Source organism: Mus musculus, chromosome 12, assembly GCF_000001635.26.
Source record: "Mus musculus strain C57BL/6J chromosome 12, GRCm38.p6 C57BL/6J".
Lineage (NCBI taxonomy): Eukaryota > Metazoa > Chordata > Mammalia > Rodentia > Muridae > Mus > Mus musculus.
Genome location: NC_000078.6, coordinates 17,842,535 through 17,861,720, shown reverse-complemented (window position 1 = coordinate 17,861,720; position 19,186 = coordinate 17,842,535). Strand labels below are relative to the sequence as shown.

Here is a 19,186-nt window from a genome sequence, read left to right as displayed (position 1 = left end):
ACTCTTTCTACCCTTTGTACACTGCTTTTGTATGTGACCTATTTGTCCACAATTATAGCAGGTTATTCCTTTTGTTTGCGCCATCAAAACTACGGCAGCCAGCCCTGCATTTGAAAGGGGTCCTCCTATTTCTCTACAGGCTTTCATCCATGCCTGTAATCCTTTCCCTTTCCAAGGTGTGATAGCATTTCTGCATTCTTTGGTACATTGCTCATAAACTAATTGTTCAATTAACGGCATTGCGGCCTCAGAATCACCAGATATGTGTCCAGCTGCTTCCGTCATGCGAGCCACAAATTCAGAGAACGGCTCATTAACTCCCCGAATAATTTTTGTCAAATTACCAGATACCTCTCCTCGATTAGGCAATGCTTTCCAAGCTTTCACTGCTGCCTGATTGATTTGATAATAGACCTGCACTGGGTATCCTAATTGATTGTTTGTCCATATACCCTGACCTGTAAGCATTTCAAAGCTCCATGCTGGTTGCCCTGCAGTAGCATTAGCATGGGCCTGACTCGAACACAGATCATGGCATATAGACTTCCAGTCTAGATACTGTCCCATCATAAGACATGCCTTTACCACACTCATCCAATCAAAAGGAGTCATGGCATGGTGAGCCAGTCTATCAATTTGGGACTGAGTAAAACAGGCATTGACTCTATAGGTCCTTACTGACTCTGCTAAATCTTTCACTTGTTTATGCGATATTGGCTCATAATATCGCTGTTGAGCTTGATTCTGAAAAACAGGAAAAGCCTGACATATTTTACGCAACCCTCTAGGAGTGCAAAAAGAGTGGTCATTGCCAATTGTTTTCTTATCTGTATAAGGCGGAGGTGGTGGGGGAGCATTGATACTCCTCCCTATTGGACCATATCTTTCTGCCTCATACTCTACAGCAGCCTCCTCCAAATCTTCCTCCTCCCCTGCTGATAATTCCGAGTCCTCTGAGCTAGATAATTCTAATAACTCAAAGTCCTCGAGAGGAGGGTAAATTGACTTAATTTTTTGATCTTCATTCTTTATATTATCTTTTGAATCTCTATATTTTGGTTTCTTTTCCTTTTCTCTTTTTATATCTCTTCCTTTACTTATTTTTCTGTGCGCTCCTTCCTTTTCATTTTTCTCTGTTTCTGACATGTTTTCCTGGTGCTCCTGCAAAAGTCGCTGCCCTTCCTTAACAGCTGGTTCACATTTCTTGTCCTGGATACAAGCCTTAATCAACTTCCATAGCGGTCTCATCCTGTTTTCACTTTCCCTTCAGCTTCCTCTCTCGCTATATCTCTCCCTAACTTTTCCCAACTAGGCAGCGTCAGCGACCCAGTGGGGGCAAACCAAGGAGCGAGTCTGTCTATCTCTTTTAAGAACCCTCTCACTGTACTTTCAGAAATCTTTAGACCTCGTTCTTTAAGTAAGGCTTGCACCAGCCCTACTAATGGCATAGACTGGCCAGTACCCATGATCATCCTGGACTAAAGTGTCCTTGAGATGCTCACTTATCTACGTGAAATTCTTAGTCCCAAGATCAACTCACGAGTTTATCTATACTTGCTTTATGAGTTTATGCATCTGCCAAGCTATTCCCAGCAGATACACTCGTGTCCAGGGCAATGACAATTAAGGCAATGGCATAATATCAAGGCAAGAAAGAAAGCAAGCAACACAACCCCAGCAACAATTACTGGATCTATTCCGTAGGAAAGCATACCTCTCAGAGACTTACATTAATTTCTTTTTACTTACCGGTACCGCCGTTCCCCAGCTGAAGAGTTCTGAATCCATGAAGTCGAATGCTTCTCAACAGCCTTTATTGCAGAAACACTTCTCCTCCCCGTGATGCAGTTCTGAATCCTCCCTGTAACAGGGGTCTTCGCTTGTGCCTGAAGATGTCTCGTCCCGGGTTTCGGCACCACTTGTAAGTGCCCGACTCACCAGCAAGAAAGATGCCACAACAGGATCCTTCTGCACCCGTTTATTGGGAGAGCTTGATTGCAGAGGTGAAAAGACCCCATCTTGCATGCGCTCAACTGGCCAGGAAGAACGACGCTGCAACAGGATCCTTCTGCACACGTTTATTGGGAGAGCATTGATTGCATAGGCGAAAGAAGAACAACGAACAAGGAAAATGATGCTGCTTATATACCCCTCCATGTGACGTGTCAACTCCTGATTAGCTGCTCACTCATCACCCCACTACTACGCCCCAGGATGGGCAGTGACTTGGCACGAATTTACTCTTGCACCTGCGCACATTACTTGTTTACCAGTTAGGCACAGTGGAGGCTCGTGATGGCAATTGCTCACGGCTGTCCACATCTCCCCCATTTTATTTTATTAAAACGCAAGCCACTCTTTAATGGATGAAGATAGAGGTCGAATCCCTAGTGTGCAGAAATAAGGGTCATGTACAGGATTAGCTCTTAGGCTCACAGGCTTTTACCCAGAGCAACCCTGACCTGCTCCCATGCCATTTTTCCTAGGGGAGGGACACTTGGACACTCAACCCTCATGTAAATCAACTTGTCTTCTAGGAATGCCCAAACCTCTGAGCGACTCCTATGCGGTGCTTAGCTCAACAATCCATAAGAGTCAACGACCTACTCACTCGTCCCTGTGCAATGAGTCTAGCCTCTAGGGGTGCAAGAGCTGAATATGGCCTAAGGCGAGCTTTAATTATTGAGTCTCTCTCATTTTCCTCAGAACCGAGGAGCGCAAGAGCAGAGAACTCAGATGTCAATTAATTCTTAAGCATGGATAGCCAAATTTCAGGGGAGGCCCCTTGTTCAATGGCTGCAAGTGCTTGAGTGATAACGATCTTGTCACGATTTTGTTTTGTTTTGGGTTCTGAGCTTGCAGACCAACCAGAGCATGGACACAAGCCCACAGCAGCAAACAAAATTACCCCCACCCATTTCTTAAAGTAAGAAAAAGCAGAGGTAAAATTGCCAACAATGATGGATGCTATACGAGTTCCATTAAGGCTTAAAATCTGGCGTTAGATGTAAAGAATTGAGGAAACACCTGAATTCGTCAACGGCATAGGTTTCAGGAACACAGAGCTCTTCAGTTTTCACTAGCGGGAGCACCTCCAGCCACAGGAACATCCATGTCCTCACAGCTCCACCTGCCCTGAATTGCTCTGGTCAGCCTCTCTGGGACCTGCAGCTGTTGTCGATGATCCTGAGGAAACACAAACAGACCCTCTCTCCCAAACCAATTGAGAGCGCTCCTCTTTCACCTGATTCAGTGCTTCATTGTCTCTCTGGAGTTCTACAACACTGTCAACACATGCAGTGTTTATTCAAGGCTTCTACTTGAGCCACAGTATAGGAAGCACTTAAGCCGCACATCTGCATGGACTCAGCCAAATTCCCAATTACTTTGAAATCTAGAGGCTCATGATATCTCTGCCCTGCTTGGTCGGTGAAAATAGGACATCCCAGCAAGGAGAATCTAACCTCTCTCCAAACCTCCTGACAGAAGGTCCACCTATAGGTGGCTGCTGAGGAGGCACAGGGAGGAGGCGCAGAAGCTAATTCGCCTTCCTCCTCCGCCTCGACTCTTTTATTTTGTCCTTTCTGTCCACCTGATAACACTGTGTCTCTTTTCTTTTTCCTTTTTCTTTTTAAGCCCTTCTCATTTTCCGACATACTTTCTTGTTGCTCTGTAAGCATTTTATGACCTGTCTTGACTGCCTCTACACACAGTTTCAAACAGTAACAGAGTCCATATATCAGAACAAACAAGAACAAAACTATCAGGCCTAGCCACAAAGGGTCAATGGGAGAAAAAAGTATAACTACACAGCAAGGATCTATTGATCACTACACTGAGGTTATCATAGTTCCTTAACTTGTCCCAAAGCCGTGAACCTTAACTTGTCCCAAAATTGTGAACCTTAACTTGCCCCAAATCCAGGAACCTTAACTTGTCCCAAAGCCGGGAACCTTATCGTTACTTTGTGCCTGCTTCCTGGCAACTTTATATTCGCCTCTATTTTACCCCAGGTCCTTCCCAAACTCCTGGGGTCGCAAGTTTCACTCACCGTGAACTTACCCTGCCAGCAACCACTGACTGCTGAAAGTTCTGAAGGTGGGGGAGTCGGTTCCCCGTACAGGCCACCAACTGTCACGTCCGCTCTCGACCAGCAAGAACGACACGACCACCAGTCCTTTTAACAGCAGTTTATTCAGTCTTCATCTTTCTTCTTTCTCTTTATCTATATCCCCCTTTAACCCGGGGATCAATTTGGGAGACTTACCAGTACCGTTCCCCAGCTGAAGAGTTCTGAATCCACGCTGGATCCTTCTCAACAGTCTGTTTTACGGGAACCTTTATTAACCCCTTCTTCCCCGTGATGCAGTTCTGAATCCTCCCTGTAGCAGGGGGTCTTCGCTCGTGCCTGAGGATGTTTCTTGTCCCTTGTCCTGGGTCCCGGGTTTCGGCACCACTTCTTGCACGCGCTCAACTGGCTAGGAAGAATCACGCTGCAACAGGATCCTTCTGCACACGTTTTTTGGGAGAGCATTGATTGCACAGGCAAAAGAAGAACAACAAACAAGGAAAATGATGCTGCTTATATACCCCTCCATGTGACGTGTCAGCTCCTGATTAGCTGCTCACTCATCACCCCACTACTACGCCCCGGGATGGGCAGTGACTTGGCACGAATTTACTCTTGCACCTGTGCACATTACTTGTTTACCAGTTAGGCACAGTGGAGGCTAGTGATGGCAATTGCTCACGGCTCTCCACAACCCCAAGCCCCAGAACTGGCACTGCTTATATAGGCCTAGGAGAGGTGTGTCTACACCCGATTGGTTATGCTTTCAGTACCTCATTTGCATGCCTCGGGCCAGGCAGTGACTCGGCAAAAAACTCTACTGCACATGCACACACTTGTTGTATACCCAAACTTATAGGTGGTGGCCAGCGGTAGCCAGCGACATCTTGTAATGGTGTATGTGGCTTCCCACAATGAACACCATTGTTAACAGAGTTGCCTTTCATAGCTGGAGACAAACATAGGGAACAGTCAGTTCTAAGTACTTGTGCAGTGTAATTGCATCTCTGGACTGTGGCTCTCTGACCTCCATTCCTTTTCCATGCAGCCATGAGCACGATAGAATTTTCTTCCTCCTTTGGTCCTCTGACATTGATTTCTGCTCAGCCCCAAGACCTGAAGGGGCCATCATCTCCTTGCTGAGTTACAGTGCCTAATGTTGGCCTTCCTCACTCCAAGGCCTCTGACAAGTCATGCTCACAGTGGTTAATGGAGGTCAATAAAGGCATTTATCTCCCTGTCGTTAGTCTGTGCCCACTGGGAAGACATATTGCTGGCAACTTTTCTTCTACCCAAATTATAAGAATCAGCGCAGTGAGGCTCAGTAGACCAGGTATGGATGGATTTCCATTGGAAGAGATTTGTGATTGACCCTCTGTGGTTGCTTAATATTAGTTGTTAATTTGAAAGGATCTAGAATAGCGATTCTCTTCTCAGCCTTCCTAACACTGCAACCTTTTAATACAGTTTCTTGTGCTGTGGTGACCCCAAACCACAAAGTTATTTGTTGCTACTTCAAAACTTTATGTTTCTACTGTTATAAATCAGATTGTAAATATCTGATGTGTGACCCCCCAACCCCAAAGGGGTTGAGACCCACAGGTCTAGACCCACTGATCTAGAATCACCATAGAGATATGACTCAGGGTATGTCTTCGGGGGATTGTCTGTAAGGTTAATTGAAATGGGAAGAGCCACCCACCTTAAATAGGAGCAGCAGTATTCCCCCAGCTAGCATTCCAAAGAGCATAAACAGGAGGAAGCCAGCTGAGTCCCAGTATTCATCTCTCTGTGCTTCCTGCTGCCATGAGAGACTGCATCCTTTTAAATCACCTGCCATAGAAACCCTTTCTCCCATGAGTTGTTTTTTTAAGATATTTGGTCACAGACACCAGAGAAGAAACCAGCAAACCCTGCCAGCTCTGGCTGCATTGCTCAGCCACTCTGAGCTGAGGAACTGTCTCTAAGAGATCTGCCCTAGGGATCATCAGATGTGGCTCAGTGAAGGACTGAGTGTGGAATTGCTTGGAGTCTCCATTAGAGTGAGGGATCCACTCCCAAGCATCATTCCTCAAGTCTTCGCTCTACCGCTTCAGAGACCACATCCCTGCAGACTATAGTTTCATATTACAGCCGACACCTAATGTCCATTTCCACAGTGGGGCCTGAACTCCTGCCAAGAGCCACCATTGTGGCATGGCTCTGGCCCCTGAGCACAGTGTCTTTTGAATGGACTGACTGTCTTCACTGCTGACCTCCTACCCAAGCTCCCTGCCACAGTTAACCCTCACTGTGCACCTCTTCTATGCCAGCACCATTCCAGGCTTAACAAAATCCATCCTAGTTAGTATCCAACTGGTGACAGTGAAGAAAGTGCTGCCCAGCCTCTCTTTAACCCCATGACCACTGATCTTGGCCAGTTATCTTGACTACATCTGGCATCAACTAAAATCCAAACTTGTTGGCTATGTCTGTACACCAGTAGATTATACTACTGCAAACACAGATGAGAGAGTTAGGGTGTGGTTGGTCCCTGCTTGCTCTTTATGTCCTGCATCCCAGCCTGCACATCTGTGGGTTTGAGGTAGACTGCCCCATCCTGGCTTAAACAAACACCCTCCAAGATGGCCAGGACATCTGGGAAGACTAGGGGCGGGGCTCTGTCATCCATATGGCTATGGAGAGAACTGGTCCCTGCAGGATAAAGGTTTTCTAGGTATAGCCTTTTGGTGAGGAGCACCCAAACTACTGCAAACACCTTCCCCTTATGTTCTCTAAGGAAGCTCAGTAAACTCATTGGATTTACAGAATGAACTTCGGCAAATCTTGTTTCCGTTTGACGTTGAGACCTTAGGGGGAACTGTACCATTTTGTCTCCCCGAGGAGGGATTTTAGTACTGCATGTGTTTTGTTAGTCTCACTTCACAAAGAAAAGAGCAGAGGTTTGAGAAGTTTTGTGGCTTGTGGGCTCACACATATGTCACACGGGTCCTAGTTGTGGGTGAGAAGAGCAGCTGAGGTACAAAATGTCCTTAAACTCCAAACTACCCTATCATATGGCCACCTGCTCCCTTGGAAGCTTGCTCCAGGCCTCTTATTTGGTGCGTTATGCCTGAGAGGTTCTGAGTGGACTTTTGGAACCAGTCCTGGCTCTGGAACCAGGGGATCAGGTTTGGCTAGTTGGTTCTGACCAGATAGAACCTGGTCTCTCTAGAGACTACTTGTCTTTCAGCCTGAAACTCTCCTTAAATCTTCATGTCTTTTGCTTCAGACACTGAGTTTATCTAAAATTTCCACAAAAGAGGAGGACATTACCTATGGAGACAAACCCTGTGTCCACCATAGGGCTACCCTGTAAGGCAGGTACCCGGCCCACAGGGGGCAATGCCAGGTGACTTTTGTGCTGGGAAAGGCTCCTGGCCAGGATGATGGGTCTGGACTTTGGGTCTATTCTCAGTGTCAATTGCTCAAGATGACAATTGTCAAGAGCCTGAACTCTTGACAGGTCTAAAGATGGAGAAACTAGCCCCAACCGGAGCAAGGCAGATTTATCAGTTCTCAACCTGAGGGTTCTGACCTTTTTGGCACACCTCTATCTCCAAAAATATTTATATTAGAATTCATAATAGCAGCAAAATTACAGTTATGAAGTAGCAAGTTAAATAATTTTTTGGTTGTAGGTCACCACAACATGAGGAACTGTATTAAAGTGTCGCAGCATTAGGAAGGTTGAGAATCATTGTTTTAAGTGGACGTAGAAGGAGATGCTAAGGAGGACCCCAGTTTCTATCCTGGAGTGGGCCTGGAGTTCAGGACCAAGACAGTGATGGGTTTCCTTCAGGCCAAGCTAGTTTGAGAAAGCTGAGGGATATGTAGAGAGGAAAGGGCCGGATTTACAAACCTCAGCTTGAGGTCAGAAGAATGGACTGGTCACAGACACACGGGCCTACAGATTTCCTTACATTTCTGATTTTAATGTTTTTGCATGTGTATGCATATGCACTGTGCATGTGTATTTCCATATGTGTGGGCACATGTGCATGTGTGGACAGCTCAAGGTTGACATTGGGTGTCTCCCTACCCCACTCTCCACTGTATTTATTGAGGCCACATCTCCTGAACTGTAGCTTGCTGGCTCCAGCTAAGCTAGCCAGGCAGCTGGCTCTGAGGATGTCCCATCTGTCTCTCAGATGTTGGGATTACAGGTAACTGCCATACCTGCCCAGCTTTTACATGGTTCTAGAGATCTGCATTCCAGTCTTCATGCCTACACAGTGCATGTTTTATGCACTAAGCCATGGTCTCCCCACAGCGCTGTTTAAAAAATTAAAATAAAAGTTTTGATGTTTGAGTAATGACAGACCCAAGGGAAGCTGCAGCTGGGTCCATGCATCTGTCCTTCAGGTTCAGCCCTTGGTCCTGTCCTGCACAGGTACTGATATTGAAGTCAGGGATAGGGACATAGCTACCATCTACTCAGCTTTGTCATATCATGTTTGTGTGCATGTGCAGGCAGGTGCATGCTATGTGCATGGTATCTGATGCAGTTTCAGGGCATGTGTAGTTCTGCATTGTCACTGTCACTGATGGCTCTTCCTATGGTTAGAAAATTGCAAAGAAGATTATGTGGGGAGGCAACCATAGGGTCTCCTAATAATGAACCTTCCTGCCCCATCCTCGGTTCTGCACCCTTCTTTCCTGCCCCATCCTCCTCTCTGTACCCTTTGTCCAGGCAGCTTTCTGCTCAGGCTCACTTCTGAGTACCCTCCCCCTGTGGTCCATCCTGTGGTAAATAACCAGCTTAGAAATCACAATAGACTAGTTTCTAAGCTGCATTTACCAGAAAAGGCTACATGTCTAGAAGGCTTTGCAGGGCCTTGTGCTACTTTTAGCTTGAATCAATGAAAATACACTTTCATGATTTGTCAATTACATTTAATAGTTGCAGGTGATGATGGAGTGACCCTGAAGTCTGTGTCATGAGCTTAAAGCATAGCTCCGTACACAAGTGACCTCATTGGGGGTGCTGCTGCTTTTTGGCTAAATTCTACTCTTTGAGGGGTCTTTCCTAACTGAGACAGTCTCTGAGAAACCTAGCAAGTGAACTCCCACAAAAGCAAGGGGGAGAGAAACACCCTATCTTTTTTATATCAATTTTCTGATCCACAAATTTTCGGTCACTCACTAGCATATTAATTCTTCCATCCATGAACTCTGATGTTGGAGGTCTGTAAACAGAAAACGCAGACTCACCCAGTGGAAAAATAGTCCTTCAGGCTGCAGAAGCAGCAATTGAGTAGTGCACCACTGCCATCTAGGGCTCACATTCAGTGTTGCACCCTAGGGTGGCTCTTGAATATCTTGGAATCGAGCCTTGTTAGACTGTTCCTTGTCCTTTCAATGAGAACAATTCAGTCAACTTCAATGGCTCCCAGAAAAAAGAAGTCTAGTGTAGAGAAGTTGGGGGTCAAGGAGACCCTGAGATGAAGCTGACAAGGCTTCCCACACCCTTTGGAAGGGGACAGAGCCAAGCAGTGGTGACAGTATCTAGGGACTCTGGGTCAGGCAGCACAGGGTTTGAGTCCTGAGTCTGTCCCTTGTCAGGTACTGGACCTAGAACAACCTACTTAGGCCTCGTCACTCATTCTATGAGACAGGGCCTTCCTGGGGAGGCAAACATGGACTCAAATTTGAGATTCTTCTGCCTTAGCTCCTCTAGTGCTGGGATTAGAAGGGTGAACCATCATGACTGGACCACTTAAACTTTTGGAGACTCGTGTTTATAATACCTAGTGGGAAACAGGACTAATGATCTGACCCTAATTAGGCCAGCATGGCCATTAAAAATATGTGAACCACGAGGAACATAATAGAGCCACCAAATGGAAGGCATATATAGTTCTTACTGACTGGTAGCTAGTAAGACTAAGGAGTTATGGTGGACAGGGAAGGCTACACAAATGAGACAGAGAGACAAGTTTTCACAGGGTCAGTAGGCATTTTCCATTCAAAGGGGGGAAGGGCAGTCCAGATGCAGGAACCAAGTGTACAAAGGCATTTTAGTAAGAATTGCCCCACTGTGCTGAGTGCATTTCATTGATTTTGTCTTGGTCTAAGCTTAAAGTGGATGAGGTGTGGCTGGAGAGAAGCTCAATGGTTAGAGCACTTACCACTTCTGCTGGGATCAGAGTTTGGTTCCTAGCATCCATGTACCAGGGCTTACAACTGCCAGTAACTCCAGCTTCAGGAGATCCAATATCTTGCTCTGGGCCTCCACAGGCACCTGCATGCATATATGCAAATGCATGTAGTCTTTCTCTCTCACACACATGCCCACAATTGAAGTAATAAAATAAATCTTAAAAATCCACTGAGTGAAATAGAACAGGCGAGTTTGGCTAGAACCTCCAGGAGGGCTCAGGAGTCCACCTTGCTTCCAAACTTCCTCCAACCTTTCACCTCCCCACCTTGACATTCCCTCTCTGGGCTTCCTGCTACCACTGTCTCCAACACTGGCTAGCTACAAGGTTTAGTATAGGGCAAGGTGTGGATTGGGGTTAGCTTCACCCACATCCACAGAAATGCAAAAGCCACATTCTGTAAGGCTCACCAAGACTTTGTCCCTTTTGGGTGGTGCTTCCTTCATGTGCTTGAATGGCCCTGGCTTCCTGACAGGAAGTTCATCTTTAGATTTGAAAATGGACTGTGGGATTGTAATCTTAGGGATGTGTTGGTAGTGTCCCTAAGGCTATGAAAGCTGATTAGCACCTTCACTTCCAACAAGACGTCCTGTGGGTGTTCTGGGGTCCCATGGAGAAGGCTAGCTCAGGGTTTGTCCACAAGACAGCTTCTTCCTTGAATAAGTTCTTCTTTTTCTTTTTCAAGGTTTATCTAAATTTATTTCACATGCATTTTTGCTTGTATGTATGTCTGTGTGAGGGTGCCAGATCGCCTGGAACAGGAGTTAAAGACAGTTGTGAGCTGATATGTGGGTGCTAGGGAATTGAACTCAGGTCCTCTGGAAGTGCCACCAGTGCTCTTAACCACCAAGTCCTAATTAGTACTTTCTATGACAATTGTCACGATTTGTTTTTGTGACGGGGTCTCACTATGGAAACCTGGCTGGCCTCAAACTCAGTATGTAGCTAGGAATGGCCTTGGACTCCTGATGTGATTGTCAGGTCCCCAGACTGCTGCGGTTGTAAACACAGATGGAGGCCAGAGGTCAACTTATGGGAGTCGGTTCTTCCCTTTCACCATGTGGGTCTGGGAGATCAGACTTGGTCTCTGATCTTGGATTTTTGAGCTGAGGTCTCGCTATGGAATCCAGGTTGTCCTAGAACTCATGACTTTCCCACCTCAGCCGCCCCATTTCTGTGCTCTTATTTCTGCCCCTCACTGTACTCTCACATCTTGTGTGTTTTTGGGTTCTTCATGTGAAAAGACTCCCAAGGCTGGAGAGATGGCTCAGTTATTAAGAGCATTGACTGCTCTACCAAATGTCCTGAGTTCCAATCCCAGCAACCACATGGTGGCAGAGAGAGAGAGAAAGAGAGAGAAGTCTTCATAACTGGGCAGACACATCCATGGATCCTCTTATTCCCCATTATTTGAATAAGTGATCCTGAACTTGCTGTGTAACCTTCCCTCAGCCTGAAGCTGGCTGAGCCAGACCTTGACCTTGCTGCTACTATGGACATTACCTAGGGTGGAGCCTTCCTCCCTAGATCACTCAATTGTTAAGCCACTGTCACTGTTCCTCTTCAAGATACTGCTACCTGCTGAAAGGCCCGGAGCTATTCCAGAGACTATGCCCTATCCTGAACATAATCACCTGCAACTGGTTTCAGGCGCCAAGAATGAATGGGTGGGAATGGGCCTACCCCCTCCTTTATAAGTGCATTTGTCATTAAACATTTGAACCTTGATCAGAACATTGTTTTGGCTCCATTTCTCTGTTGTCTGCCTAGTTTTCCTTTCTGTCAGCGCCGGCCTGCCACTCAGGTGGACCCCGTCCATATGAGCCACTGGATGGCTTGCAACAATCTGGCACCCAGACTGGGACCTGAAGAACTTCAGGAAGACACTGGAGCAGCTGGGGAGAAAGGACAAATTATGGCAGCAGGTCAAATTACATTTCTGTTACTGTGATAAAAATCTCCTGACTAAAAGCAACTTAAGGCAGGAAGTTTTCTTTGGTTCAGTTCTAGGTTACAATTCATCACTTCAGGAAGTCAAGGCTTTAAAACCTCACAGGGCAGAAAGAATAGAGGTATGAGCACCTGGCTCATAATGAGACTCTGCACTTTTTTCTGATGCTCTTCTTTTCCCTTTATTACACTGTTCAGGCCCCCTGTCTAGAGAATGGTAATGGGATTTCCCACATCAATTAACCAACAACACAACCCCCAACAGGCAGGCTCATAGGCTACCATGATCTACATGGATAGTTCTCATCCTTCCTAATGCTGTGACCCTTTAATACAGTTCCTTGTGTTCTAGTGACCCTCAACCATAAGATTATTTTCACTGCTACTTCACAACTGTGATTACACTATTGTTATGAATCTGAATATGAAAATTTATGTTTTCTGTTGGTCTTATGTCACTTCTGGGAAAAGTTCATTTGATCCCTCAAAGGGGTTGGAACCCATAGGTTGAGAACCACTGATTTAGATAATTCTTCATTAAGATTCTTCTGAGCTGAGCAGTGGTGGCACACATCTTTAATCCCAGTACTCAGGAGGCAGACTGGTGGATCTCTGACTTTGAAGCCAACATGGTCTAAACAGCAAGTTCCAGGACAGCCAGGGCTACACAGGGAAACCTTGTCTCTAAAAAACAAACAAGCAAGCAAGCAAAAAAAAAAAAAAAAAAAAAAGACTCTCCTTTATGGCTGGTGAGATGGCTCAGCAGTTAAGAGCAGTTGCTGCTTTTGCAGAGGGTCCTGGATAAAGTCCCCAGCATCCATAGGGCGGTTCCCAATCATTTGTAACTTCAGTTCCAGGGCGACCCAGTGCCCTTTTCTGGCCTCTAACATATCATACAAACATACATTCAGCTAAACGTTCATCCAGCTCTGAACAGGAGCACACAATACCAGTTTCTCCAGCCACAGAGAGTCTGTCCTAAGAGGACAAATGTGACTGCTGGTAGCTGAGGCGTCACCACAGGCCTAGGATAAGCATACAGATGAAGAGTTAGCTGCTCTCCATGGAGCCTACTACCCAGGGCTCTAATCCACACCCCAACACAGAGTAGGAGCATATCATGACTCGTTGGTAAGGGGTAGAAATGCCCTAGTTTTATTGTAGGTAATTCATTTTGGAAACTCAATTAACAAGACACACATAAAATTGAAGCCACACTGGAACACAGAAGTGTAGGTAAGAATAGGACAGCCAACAGTGGGAGGGTGGTACATCTGGTGATGTTTGGTCCAAAGAATCATTTAGTGGAGCAGGACAAGAGGTGCAAAAAGAGATGTCTGGGGATAATCCAGGAATATTGATGGTGAAGGAAGGGAGGAAGTAAGAAAGAGGAAGGAAGCAATGAAGAAAGAAGGAAGAAGGGAGGGAGGGAGGGAGGGAGGGAGGGAGGGAGGAAGGAAGGAAGGAAGGAAGGAAGGAAGGAAGGAAGGAAGGAAGGAAGGAGAGGGGAAAGGAGGGCAGGGGAGGGAGAAGGGAACTGGAGTATCTAGAGTAAGGGACAATGAACTGAGCCCAGTAGGTGGCTATTGGGATGTTACTGTCAGAGGCAGGCCCTCAGGCAGGAGACAAAACTGTGAAACAAGGTGAGCAGGAGACCCCAGAAAAGAGGGCAGAGTTTGGGGTGGTAGCAGGTAAAAGGTAGAGAAGCCAGGTTGGACCAAGATGGGAAGTGTGAGGTCCCCTGCTCAAATACTAGTTTGGAGAGAAAAGACCTAGACCTGACGAAGCCATGTAGCTCCAAGGCCCTCACCACTGAACCATTCACACAGGGAAACTTACAACATGTCTCTGGCCTGGAGTCCACTTAGAAATGTCAACCATCAGATACATCTTGCTAACCAGAGAACTGACCGTCAGAGAGCTGCAGAACCTCTCCTAAGTGAGCCAGGACCTGACTCCAGGATACCCGGCTATGGGATTGTGCTGGTATGACAGCCCCAGAGAGGGCAAAGCTGGAAACAGCTGCATTGCCACCATATCCAGCCCTGTGTGTGTGGCTCCTCTTCATGATCAACAGCCCTGCACCCCACAGCCTTGCCACAGACCCTTGGTTTCCAGCTCATGCACGCAGCATCCACTCACCTCACTGAACACACATCACTGCTGTGTCTGTGATTTATCATCTAACAGATGCTACTAAAATGCCAAACTCCTTGTACCTGCTCTGCAGATATCTGCCGGGAGGAGGCTGCAGTGCAGACAGCCTTGGAGGTGTTGGAGGAGAGGCTTCGTTTCCCTTATTTCCCATTCCCTTCCCAATGGCTTGAAGATCTGCTCTTTACCAAATATTTCAGAGGTGGGAGCTCCAGAACACAGGGCTGTGCCTCTGCCTAGCCTTTACCTCCTCCCTGGTATCAGGCTGCTAATTAGAATTCATGCATTGCATTGGTTTTGGATATTTTTGCTGTTGTGGTTATAGTAAACACACACACACACACACACACACACACACACACACACACACACACACACAGATGCCCTTGTTCCCAGGATGTACTAATACTAATTTGGAGGCAGGAAGAACTTTGACATAGCTAGCCTCCAAGATGATCCCGAGTGACTATCTTTGAATGCAAAGAACAAGGCATCAGGAGGATGGAGACCACCCAGGAGCCTTCAATCCATGTTTCAGGGCTATCCCTGAGGCGTTGAGGGTTCATGGGATGTAGAAAAGGGAAAAGGAAGGGTCTGAGCCTTGGGACCTGGTTCTGAGGAGCAATGGCTTGAAGATTTGCTCCTACATGCAATGTCATTCAAAGAAAGGATGGTGACATGGGAATGTGTCTGGCCATCTTAAGCACCTGGGACCAATGGCACAAGCAGTATGAGATAAGGAGGAAGAGAGGGTAGGATTGGCCTTTTTCTGAAACTCCAGTAAAGAAGGGCTCTATGTAAAGAAGCCTTAGTCCTGGAGGGACTTCCTGGAGCAGAATCCTCCTGCCCTGCCATGTTCCACTACACCCAGATGGGAAAACACACCTTTACAATGCTAAGTGCTGCTGAGACTCTTGAATATCCATCAGCTAGCCCTGAGCTATAGGAACTCTCAGTCAGTGCAGTCAGTGACAGTGACCCCCCTTCCTCTCCAAAGGGGACAAGGATTCAGTACTGATGCTTGGGAGAGAGGACCAACAGTCATAGAACAAGCTAGCCAAAGAACCCCCAGTGAGGACAGGAAAGCAGGCTCCCAGCAGAGAGAGGACCACCAGTCATAGAGCAAGCTAGCCAAAGAACCCCCAGTGAGGACAGGAAAGCAGGCTCCCAGCAGCAGAAAGCCCCCCCACACCCACCTTAGCCTCCTTCTTAACAGATACACCCCATCACCTGGGAGAGTGGATCACCAGAGAAGCCCGTACTTGAGCAGGCAGTCAGGACCTGCTCCAGTGTTTTCCAGTCTCTTGGGTTCTTGAAGTATAGATGTTTGAGTCATGCTCGATTGTGGCCCCTACTCTTGAGTGCCCTGCACTACAATGGCACATTCCTAGGCAGGAGAACTAGGTGCTCTGGCCAAGAAGATGGAATTTAGAGTCAAAACTGAAGGCCCAGAGGGGATGGTAGAAGATGACAGAGCCTCCAGGGACTGGTAAGGGGTCTCACGTGGCTCAGCTAGGAGCTAGCAGAATGAGTCTCATCGAGAAAGAAAAGACCCAGGTTAGAGCTGGGCCCTGTCCTTTGGGTTTTGTTCTATCCTGGGCCCCTTCCCTGCTAACATCCTGAGAGGCAAGGAGGTTCCAAGATGTGTTTAGGTGGTACCCAAAGAAGCTGCTGACCAATAAAGTGGCTGTCAAAGCCATGATCTCTTAATGCTCACTTTCATGAACCTGCTAAGTGGAGCCCACAAATGCTGGCGGCCTCATAGATGCTTCCTGGCTCTTGTCCATAGATGCCTAACAGAGTCCTGGATAAAATATTTAATATGAGGGACCTCATTTTAGCTCTCCTGGAGGCACTGAGACAGCAGCAAAGATGTGTGATGGTTTCAGTAGTACACACCCTGTTACCCCTCTGTCATTCATTAAGCAACGGAGCCAGCCTTAGCTGTCTGGGGAAAAACACCTGACCAAAAAAAAAAGGAATGCTTACACAGGGACAGAAAAATCACTGTGTGCTCCCCTGAAGAAATTCCTACCGAGCTCCGGCCATCAAACTAACTCAGGCTTCATTGATCAGACAGCCCTACTTTCATCTTTTTAGGGGGAAGAATAAGGGTCCCTGGATCACACAGCCACCTCCCACTTGTTTAAAGCACTTCATATTCTAGCAGGGCTTAGATCTGACAGACAACAGCCTTGGAGCATCAAGGACATGTGACTTTACAGTAATGGGAATTGTGGGATGGAGCTACAAGCACCTACTCCTTCTCCCTGGGTCTCTGTTATGCTCTTATTGTCCTTAACACACTGAATTGTAAAGTAAAGAAAGACCAAACAAGTAGCTGTAAAAATATTTAACCCAAGCTTGGTACTGCGAGTAAAAAGCTTTGCTAACAGCACAGTTGTGCTGTCGCTGGGAAAGGCCCTTGGGAGCTCCAATGTCCCATTAACCACAGCTCAGTGCTGGCTAGGAACATGCATGGTACAGTTCATCTCACCACGCAGCAATCTCATCAGTCAGACAGTCAAACCTCAAGGACTGCTAGACATAGACCCTAGAGGGAAGGTGGTGGGAGACGTGGGTACCAAATCCCTATAAAGTCCTGGACTCAGGAGAGACTGAGTACATCCTCTGTGAATTTGAACTTCAACAGACCATCTGGGCTTGGCTGATGGAGAGCCAATTCCTGGTCAGGTGGAACAGAAGGTGGCAGGGGGAAATCAGCCTCAACTATGATGTTCTTCCTTACAGTAACCAGAAGCATATTCCTCCTCCTCCTCCTCCTCCTCCTCCTCCACTTCCATCCTGCTGTAGGTGAGACTCAAGCAGCCTTAGCCTTCACTTTAGTGCAGCCCTCTACAGAAGGGCTATCAGCTGCAGGAGATGCACCTGGAGCCATACAAGCTGCACTGCAGTAGGACAGACATTAGAGGGTGCAGACTGGCAGATTCCCTAGCCCTCCACAGATACCCTTTTCAATTTATAAACTAGGCAAGTAAGCATAGTTGATCTAAACCAGAGCTTCTCAATGGGTGGGTCCCAACTCCTTGGAGGTTGCAGAACTCTTCGTAGGGGTTGCCTAAGACTATTGGAATACACATATATCTACAATACAATTTGTAATGGTAACAAAATTTACAGTTATAAAGTAGCAATAAAAATAATTTTATGGTTGTGGGTCACTATGACATGAGGAACTATATTAAAGGATCACAGCATTATAAGATTGAGAGAGACTGGTCTAAACTGAAGTAAGTCCTTAGGGTAAAATACACAGGATTTGGGTCTGTTTGGAACACAATGTGTTAAATCCAACAGACTGCAGATATTGTTTATCCTGTTTCTCTTTCCTCTTTCCATGTGGTTGCAGGAAAATATCATATTATATGTTCATGTACCTGTCATGATATTTCTGTGGACAGTGCTGGACAGTACCAAGGACTCCAGAGCTGATGCCACCAAATGGGGATCCTATTCACGGCATTTAGCATCCTATGGCATCCGGTGATTACTTCACTCACTGATACCATGAGTGAGAGATAATGTGTTGCCATCCCACAGTCCTCCTTAGGTCCTAGCCTGCAGGGCTACTTTGGACCTCTCTGGAGAAGCCAGCCTGACCCCAGCCAGGAAGGCAGAAGGCTACAGTGAGAGAGGTACCCTCCTCTTCTGAGTGGGACAACAGACATCCCCCCAGTGAGATCTACAGGAGGAAGGCTAGGGTGTTACTGAGTACCCACATGCAATTAGTATTAGACTGCCATCTGAACCATAGATCCCATGTCAAGGCACTAGTCACTGCAAACCCTCTCTGACTCCCAAGTCACACCCCAGGAGCTCACACTCCGAACTCCCCAGAGCCTCAATGACTTAAAAAAAAAAAAGGCAGCAAGTCATTAAAATGACTCCCTGTTTAAAGTCACATTCCTCACCCCTACCCCACCTCCCACCATCTTTGGAGCTATCTCAGGCGAAGGCCCCAGAGGACTCTCCATGCTGCAGGCACCCTAGCACACCCGGGACCAGAAGATCACTGGTGAGCGAAACGCAACATCAGTTCCAAAAACCTCAGAGGGTCTTGTGCTAGCAGGAACAGGGACAAAGGACACCAGTGGCTGTGGTTTGTTCTGGCAAATGCCACCCCTGTGTCATCTTGGGCAGGATCTCAGCTGAGGGCCCCAAGGTCTCCAGAGGACTCTTCATGCTGCAGCCACTCTAGGGCCTTCATCCTCAGCCAGAAGACAGAGCTGAGACCCAGACGCCCGGATGCCTTCCCTGCCAGAGAAGAGCCAGCCTCCAGGGAGGGCTCTGATCCCAGGAATCAGGAGGGAATCTGAGCTCCAGACATCTGTGCACCTTCCCTGCAAGAGGAGAGCTTGCCTGCAGAGAGTGTTATGACCACTGGGATGCAGGAGAGAGTTGGTCTCCCAGGAGTGCTTACAGAGGCTAAAGAATCACAGGAGGAACAAACTCCATCCAGAGACAGCTATAACATCTAACACCAGAGATTACCAGATGGCGAAAGGCAAACGAAAGAATCCTACTAACAGAAACCAAGACCACGGAGGTGGTGCCATTTTCGGCTCCAGACAACCGGCCACCTTCCTGGTGAGAGGACAGGGGTCTGCCCGGCACGAGAGGTTTCTGCCTCAGGCTCCGCAGGAGCCACCTTGGCTCCGGGACTCCGCAGAGGACAGGCTGCACGGGTGAGGGTGTGGAATACAGAGGCCAGCAGTTGCTGGGACAGGCGAGAGCCACAGAGCTTCTGAGGCGGCACCATTTTCAACTCCAGACAACCAGCCACCTTCCTGGT

The 19,186-nt window shown here is 47.2% G+C and overlaps 1 long non-coding RNA gene across 2 annotated transcripts in view; it reads right to left on the bottom strand.

Moving 5' to 3' along the window:
- Positions 1-10,997: 10,997 nt before the first annotated feature.
- The window catches only part of Gm40312, a 35,569-nt gene continuing 27,380 nt past the window's right edge, over positions 10,998-19,186 (bottom strand). Inside the window, exons 3-4 of one of the 2 annotated variants that reach the window (XR_872514.1) lie at positions 11,993-12,164; positions 10,998-11,021 (exon numbers count right to left, since the gene is read on the bottom strand). This is a non-coding gene — a long non-coding RNA (predicted gene, 40312). Of the gene's footprint in view, positions 11,022-11,067; positions 12,165-19,186 lie in introns of those variants that run through there. The other variant, XR_872513.2, reaches the window with a different exon arrangement.